Below are 7,927 nucleotides of genomic sequence, written 5' to 3' on the forward strand. Positions count from 1 at the left end.
ATGGTCCAGTGCTGGGTTTGTGTTGTGTCTGGATGCTGATAACTTACTATAGAACAGTCCGACACACCTGGTGTAGAGAATCTGAGACTGGCTGTATTGAGGTGGTTCCATTCATCGTGCAGTGCTGGGTGTGTGTTGTGTCTGGATGCTGATAACTTACCATAGGACAGTCCTATACACCTGGTGTGGAGAATCTGAGACCCGCTGTATTGCAGTGAGGTCAGACAAAGACAATGTTTGTATCGCTGTTTCCTCTCTCCAGATACTTTACTTTATTATAAAAAAACACATTAATTATAACTTTATTTTTATATTCTACCCTCAACTGTCCATATTGTATAACCAATATTTTTCTCATATTATTATTCTCGAAGCAAAATACTTCACTGAGCCAGAATAAAAAGTGATCTCTCCTCCTTGTGGAATACAAGGAGCAGCGCAGGCAGCTCCTTCTCACACACAGTAAGTATATTATCACTCACAGAATGACAGATTGAGAAAGAATCACAATCACTTACTGTAACTGAGATTGACGGACAGATACAGATGAAAACCCCACTCACATACCAGACATAGACATTTGCAGAGTAAAATCTACACTCCCATACTAGACACAGACAGAAAGACAGAAGCTGATGCTCACATACCAGATGCAGAGAGGTAGAGAGTGAAATCCACAGCCACTCACCAGAAACTGGCAGGTACAGATAAAACCCAACATGCATCCTGGAGACTGACAGATGCAGACCAAAAACAGGCTTCCATAACAGAAACTGGCAGCTACTGGTTTAAACACTTACTCATAATAGAAACTGTCTGCACTAGATCAAAAACCCTCACTCACATACCAGAGATAGACAGGTACAGAGTAAAATCCACACTCACATACCAGAAACTGACAGGTACAGAGAATCACCCACACTCACATACCAGTACCTGAGCGTTACAGCAGAAAAGCCACACTCATGTGTCAGAAATTGACAAGTAGAGTAAAACGCACAGTATTATATCAGACACTGATTGACATAGATTAAATGAACTGTCACATAACAGAGAATTACAAATCGAGGGTATAACCCATGCACACATTCCAGAGCTTGAGAAGTACAGATTAAAGCCTCTCTTCCACACCAGAAAATAACAGGTACAAAATAAAAACCACACTTCCATACCAGAGGTGGACATGTAGACTGAAACACACACTCTCACATCAAGACACTGACAGATACAAAGAAAAATGTTCACTCACTTACCAGAAAACAACAGGTACAGAATAAATCACAAACTCACATTCCAGATACAGACAGGTACAGCGTTAAACCCGCACTCAAATAGCAGTAAATAACAGTTGCAGAGTAAAGCCACAAACAAATGTGCTGTACCTTTCTGTGATTCTTTAAAAGGACGATATCCCGAATGAATAATTCGACTAAATTAATGCTGTGGTTTCCTCTTACAAGAGCCGTTGCTTTGCTTTATGCTTTCTCAGTGCGTTGTGAAATTTATTTACAATGGCCACCGGCATTGTCCCTTCCGACACGCCGTGCTTGGCCAGCTCCCCGGTCAGCACCAGACTCACGGCGGTCTGGATGTGTGGACACAATCCGTACACTCCAAACTATTAGAGGTTGGTGCCATCTGCTGGCCGCCAGCCAGTAGTGCAACAAGATAACCATTCATCAGTATAACTGTTTATATTGGAGAGAAATAAACTGAACACCTTGTTTATGTTCAGATTGAAATGATTGCAAGGTGTTTTACTCATCCTGACTAAAGCTCCAAAGACCCATTGCGTGCGATCTGTAAATACAGAAGATTACATTTTAAAATTAGAGCGATGGGGGAACAATGGTGATTGTAGCTGCTCTTTCGAGCTAGTTGATTGGTGTTCGAATTCGCGGCATCGCAACCAGGCGCCTGTTGATACAGTTTAGGTCACCCTATCGCAGTTTAATGCCTTCCAGCAAATGCCATTTCACTAAAATTTACAACAAAAAAAATCATCGCCCATTTGCTTCTCCCATAAAAATGATTTTCAATTTATTTTTGTGGATTATTATTTTTAACCTATAAAGGATTTTAAAATAATAAACGGAGCGAGGGCTCAATCCAAGCGATATAATTATTCACAGTGGCCATTTTTAATTGGAGGGAAAGTGCCTCAGCATAGTTATTCTGCCCTCGCAACGCGTGGCTATGCAGAGCTAGACAGATAGCGAACAACTTGATATCTTCCCGTAAAATCACAAGGCTTGACTTTTCTTTTAATGCTTTATTGAAAGATTCTTATTATTGTAAAACTGAAATACAACACAGAAATGGAATCACACATTAGTATACAGGCGCATAACTGATATGTATACACAGATTTAGGTACGCCTGAGCAACACAGTACATTTAGTAAACTGGGAGGCATTCTCTTTAAATTAGCCCTGTACATAGTGTATCAAAATACAGCTACTAGTTAATCAGCTAGACAGAGAAAAGTTACAACTAAACATTTTCTACAACATGCAGTGCACACTAATCATGTATAGCATTCTAAAATACGTACACACAAACAATTTCCAAGACTCAAGCATGGGGACAATACAACTGCCCGGAGCCTGTGCTGCTGCAGGAGCACCGTGGTGTAGGTCTGTGTCCCAGCGAGGACTCCACGAGGACTACGTAGCAGTCCTGTGGGGAGCGTGATGATCTCATCACGCTCGGTTGCGTTGTCCGCGCTTGGAGCGTCACGTGATGCGCGTGGTCGCGTTTCTGGCCATTGAGGCCGAAGTCGGGAGCGGGAGCTGGAGGCCAGGCTGAGCCGGTGCTTGCCGCGGGAGCGGAAGATCGCATCGCTCCCGGCGGCTGGTAGATGCGGCCGAAGACGCTAGGCCGGGCTGTGCCGGTGGCCTTTCTGGAAGGCCGAGTCGGGCCGGCAGCCGCCTCACACACGTCACGTCGTACGTGCCATGACATCAGCACGCTACGTCGTACGTCACGTGGTGTCAGCACGCTAAGGCGTGTCTTAAAGGGGCAATGGCCCTAAAAGGTAAGTTAAAGGGGCAACGGCCCCAACAGATAGGTTATACATATATAAGTAAGTTAAATACATACAGTAAGGTTAAGTTAGAGGGAGAGACAGCACAATAGTGCTGACGTTCTGATTAAAATGAGTGCTGTTTCTCTCACTTGACCCACTTAGGAGCCAAAAGAAGGAAGTCCGTAAATATATAAGTTACCATATGTGAGCGATGGTGGTATAGTGGTGAGCATAGCTGCCTTCCAAGCAGTTGACCCGGGTTCGTATTCCCGGCCATCACAACCGAGGTACTTTTAATACCCCTCGCAGGTCATAACTGACATGTGGAACGTTGCAGCAGGATTTTAAGAGAAAAAAATGTCCATTGCAACTGACAAAATACTTTGATCTTCCATGGAATCCCATGCGTCTCCCATAGAATTAAAAAGGAATTTTAAAACAACAGTAAAAATGGTGATCAAAAAAGAGAGAAGATTTCTGGTCACAAACAGTGCTATGGATACTGCAGGGGAAGGTCATGTATTAGAGATTGACAGATACAGAACAAAACAAACACTCGCACGACAGAAACTGGCAGATACAGAGTAAAGCCCATTCGCAATTACGAGTAATTGACAGTTACAGGGTGAAAAGCTCTCTTCCAAACCAGAAACTGACAGGTACAATGAAAAGCCACCCACAATTTAGCAGAAACTGGCAGGTAAAGAGTAAGACTCACACTCACATTTCAGAGATTGTTTCCCCTCACAGGAGAATCTAGAACTATGGGGCAAAGGCTCCGGAGAAATGGCCGGCCTTTTAAGACTCAAATAAGGAGGAATTTCTTCACTCAGAGGGTTGTGAATATTTGGAATTCGCTGCCCCAAGGAGCTGTGGATGCTCAGTCGTTGATTATGTTTAAGGCTGATATAGATTCTTGTACTGCAGAGGAATTAAGGGATATCGGGAAAGGACAGGAAATCCGAGTTGAGTTCAAAGGTGAGCCATGATCTTATTGAATATCAGAGCAGGCTCGAGAGGCAGTATGGCCAACCCCTGCTCGAAATTCAAATGTTCTTAGAAAGTAAAACGAATACTCACATATCATAAATATGTCTGGTACAGATAAAACTATACTAATATACCAGAGAACGACGGGTATAGAGTAGAACCCACATTCATATACAAAAGATTGACAGACACAGTGTAAAACATACACTCAGACACCAGGGATTGACAGTTAGAGTGAACCCCACATGCAATTAGCAGAAATTGATTCTGTTGATATGATAGCATAGAGGTTAGCACTGTTGCCTCACAGCGCCAGGGACCCGGGTTCGAATCCAGCCTCGGGCGACTGTCTGTGTGGAGTTTGCACATTCTCCCCGTGTTTGCGTGGGTTTACTCCGGGTGCTCCGGTTTCCTCCCACAGTCCAAAGATGTGCGGGTTAGGTTGATTGGCTATGATAAATTGACCCTTAGTGTTAGGGGGATTAAATACGTGGGGTTACGGGGATAGGGTGGGATATGTGTTGGTGTAGGGGTTACGGGGATCGGGTGGGATATGTGTCGGTGCAGGCTCGATGGGCCGAAATGGCCTCTATCTGCACTGTGTGGTTTCTGTGATTTCTGTGATACACTAAGTGCTGAAAAATCTATATATCTCAGTCTTGAATATACCCACCGACTGAGCATCCACAGCCCTCTGGGGTAGAATTGAAAAGATTCATAATCCTCCGAGTGAATACATTTCTGCTCATCCCAGACCTATAAAATTGAACCAGCACTACCATACACTTAAACTCCAACCACTTGCAATAAGGGCAAATATAAAATTTAATTCCCAATTGATTGCTGTTAACTTTCTGTGAATCATGTACGAGGACACACAAATCCCTCTGAATACGAACATTTACTAGGCATTCACCTTCTAAAAAATTCCGTATTTTCAATCATATAAAGTAAAACACACACACACATACCAGAGTCAGATTAATACAGAATAAAACCCACACTCAGCTACCAGAGACTGAACAACACACAGTAAAACCCGCACTCACACACCAGAGACTGTCAGGGACAGAGAGAAAGCCACACTCACATCGATGAAATTGAAAGGTACAGAATAAGGCCCACAGTCACATACCAGAGACATACAGATACAGAGTAAATATCACACTCACTTCCCAGAGATTGACTGATACAGTGTGAAATCCACACTTAAATACCAGAGACAGACAGATACAGAGTAAAACCCACACTCAATTCCCAGAGACTATTTTTTTGTGGGGGCTGCGCGACCCATTCAGATTAACATGCATGTGCAGTTGTTGCCATTAGAACATCGTAGGATCTGCTGCACAGGACCGGCAGCTTAAAGGGAACATTTGCTATGGAATAAAACCGACACTCAGATACCAGAGACTAACAGATACAGAGTGAAACACACACTCACATACCAGACACTAACAGATACAGAGTAAAACCGACACTCACATACCAGAGACTAACAGATACAGAGTAAAAGAGGGATGCGGTCACCTACACTGAGCACGCCAAGCGAAAGACGGGCACTGTGGTGTACGCTCTGAAACGGCAGGGCCGCACTCTATGGATTCGGCGGCAGAACAACTCGACTCTTTCAACCAAACACAACACAAAGGCTCTTTTAAGAGCCACTCACCACCTCACAGAGAGAGCAGTGACCTGGGAGCGGGGATAGATTGACGATTTACATTGTGATCGGTGAAGATCTATATTTAATTACAAGATCAAATTTAGGTGTCCAGGTTTTTTAAATCAGCATACGCACGATGGGTCGAATGGCCTTCTGTCGTTGAATCGTAGACATTTACGGCATAGAAGGAGGTTATTCGACCCTTCATCTCTGCCGGCCGTAGCCTTGTCGGTAGCGGCACTTCTGTAACTCAATTTCTGGACTGGGATTTATGTGGGTGTTGATTTTACTCTATATCTGACACTTTCTGGGATCTGACTGAGAGTTACTGTGTATTTCTTAGGGTCTAGTATGTGAGTGTGTCTTTACTCTATAGCTCTCTGTCTCTGCTATGTATAGTATTATAGAAAGTTACGGCACAGATGGAGGCCATTCGGCCCATCGTGTCTGTCGGCCATAAACAATCTATAAAGCCAAATCGCACTTTACAGCACTTGGTCCGTTGTCAAATCAAAATCAAATCAAATCAACTTTTATTGTCATTGTTAGTGCACAAGTGCAGTCCAACGAAATGTAGGCTTGCGGCTCCCGAGAGTGTACATTTAGATTAAGACATTGAAACATTCAACATACATTTGGCTTGTAATACATTAACATAAACATAACCATAATAAAGTGCATTGGCAGATGTGCAGGCTTTAGAGTTTATTTGTGGAGTTCAGTAGGATGACAGCCGTGGGAAAGAAGCTGTTCCTAAAATGCAGTTTATGGCACTTATGGTCATATACAAGTACTTTTATTAAATGTGATGAGGGTTTCTGTTTCTAACACCCTTTCAGGCAAAATAATTCCAGACCCCCACCACCCTGTGGGTGAAAATAAAATCACATTTGACGGAATGTGTAAACCTCTTCAGGAACTCCCACTCCAGTATGCGGGTCACACACTCGGTTTATCAGTAATTCGGATGATAATTAACATCGTCTCAATGAGGCCCATTTAATGAATGATAAAAGCGATTTGTAAAACGATCACATTTTTGTTGATTTAAGTGTGATAAAAAGAAATCTGATCATGTGCTAAAATACAACCCTCGCCTCCCCCTCAGTTGTAGAAGCCACTTCTAAAACAGAGGAGGACAACATCGAAATTCTAACCGTAGAGCTGAGCAAAGTAGTAGTGACCTCAGTGTAGAAGCCATCTGGCACAGATTTCAGCTTCTCTAACCCTGTACCCAACCTGCACAATAAACCACAGATCATTATTGGAGACTTTAATAGCCACAGTACCCAATGGGGGTACAAGGAGACTAACAACGATGGAGAAGCAGTCGAAGAATGGATGGACACTAACCAGCTTAGTCTCATCCACGATCCTAAATTGCCAGCCTCCTTCCACGGTGCCCAATGGAAATGCAGATATAATCCAGATCTTGCCATTGCCAGCAACGACATCGCTGGCCTCTGCAAGAAGCTTGTCAGAGACCCAATACCACAGACACAACACCGTCCTATTGGCATCCAGGTAAATGCAGCAGTGTTACTAACTGTCGTGCCATTCAAAAGGTGCTTCAACTTCAAGAAGGCCGATTGGAACGGTTTCACACGAGCACTTGACCGCAAGGTTAAACACATTAAACCACTACCTGAGCACTACAACCTCTTTGCAAAAGCTGTCCAGAAAACAGCTAGAATGAAGATCCCCCGAGGTTGCAGAGTACACTATATCCCTGGTCTCACCAAGGAGAATACTGAACTCTACTGGGAGTATGTCTCAATGTTTGAATCTGACCTCTTCTCAGAGGAAACAATATTTACCGGTGAGAGGGTGATGTTAAGTATCTCTCAAAAACGTCAAAACACCTGGAACACCTTGATAGAGACAACAGATCTTACAAAAAACAGCAAGAAGGCATGGTCTCTCATATGCAAACTTGGTGGTGATCCCAAGAAAGCTGCCCAACATCCAAATGTGTCTGCTAACCAAGTTGCACACCAGTTGCTCCTAAATGGAAAAATCAACAAGAAACAACCAAGAGCACAACTAGATAGGAAGAAGTACAGCGATGATCCTGGCTTCACTAGACCATTCACCATGGAAGAGCTGGAAACTGGTCCATCTAGTCTGAAACACGGGAAAGCAATTGGTCTTGACAACATAGCAATGGAGCAGATAAAGCATTTTGGACAGCAAGCAAAGAAGTAGCTCCTACAATTGTTCAACCACTGTCTGGCAACACACAA

General features: G+C 43.4%; 1 non-coding gene across 1 annotated transcript; it reads left to right on the forward strand.

Annotated features, from left to right (window-relative positions):
• Window positions 1-3,236: 3,236 nt before the first annotated feature.
• trnag-ucc (transfer RNA glycine (anticodon UCC)) lies at window positions 3,237-3,309 on the forward strand. Its single transcript has one exon. It is a non-coding gene; the product is annotated as a tRNA-Gly (tRNA).
• The last annotated feature ends 4,618 nt before the right edge of the window (window positions 3,310-7,927 follow it).

This window comes from Somniosus microcephalus, chromosome 7 (assembly GCF_052327205.1).
Source record: "Somniosus microcephalus isolate GS21.2 chromosome 7, FLI_Smic_1.0, whole genome shotgun sequence".
Taxonomy (NCBI): domain Eukaryota; kingdom Metazoa; phylum Chordata; class Chondrichthyes; order Squaliformes; family Somniosidae; genus Somniosus; species Somniosus microcephalus.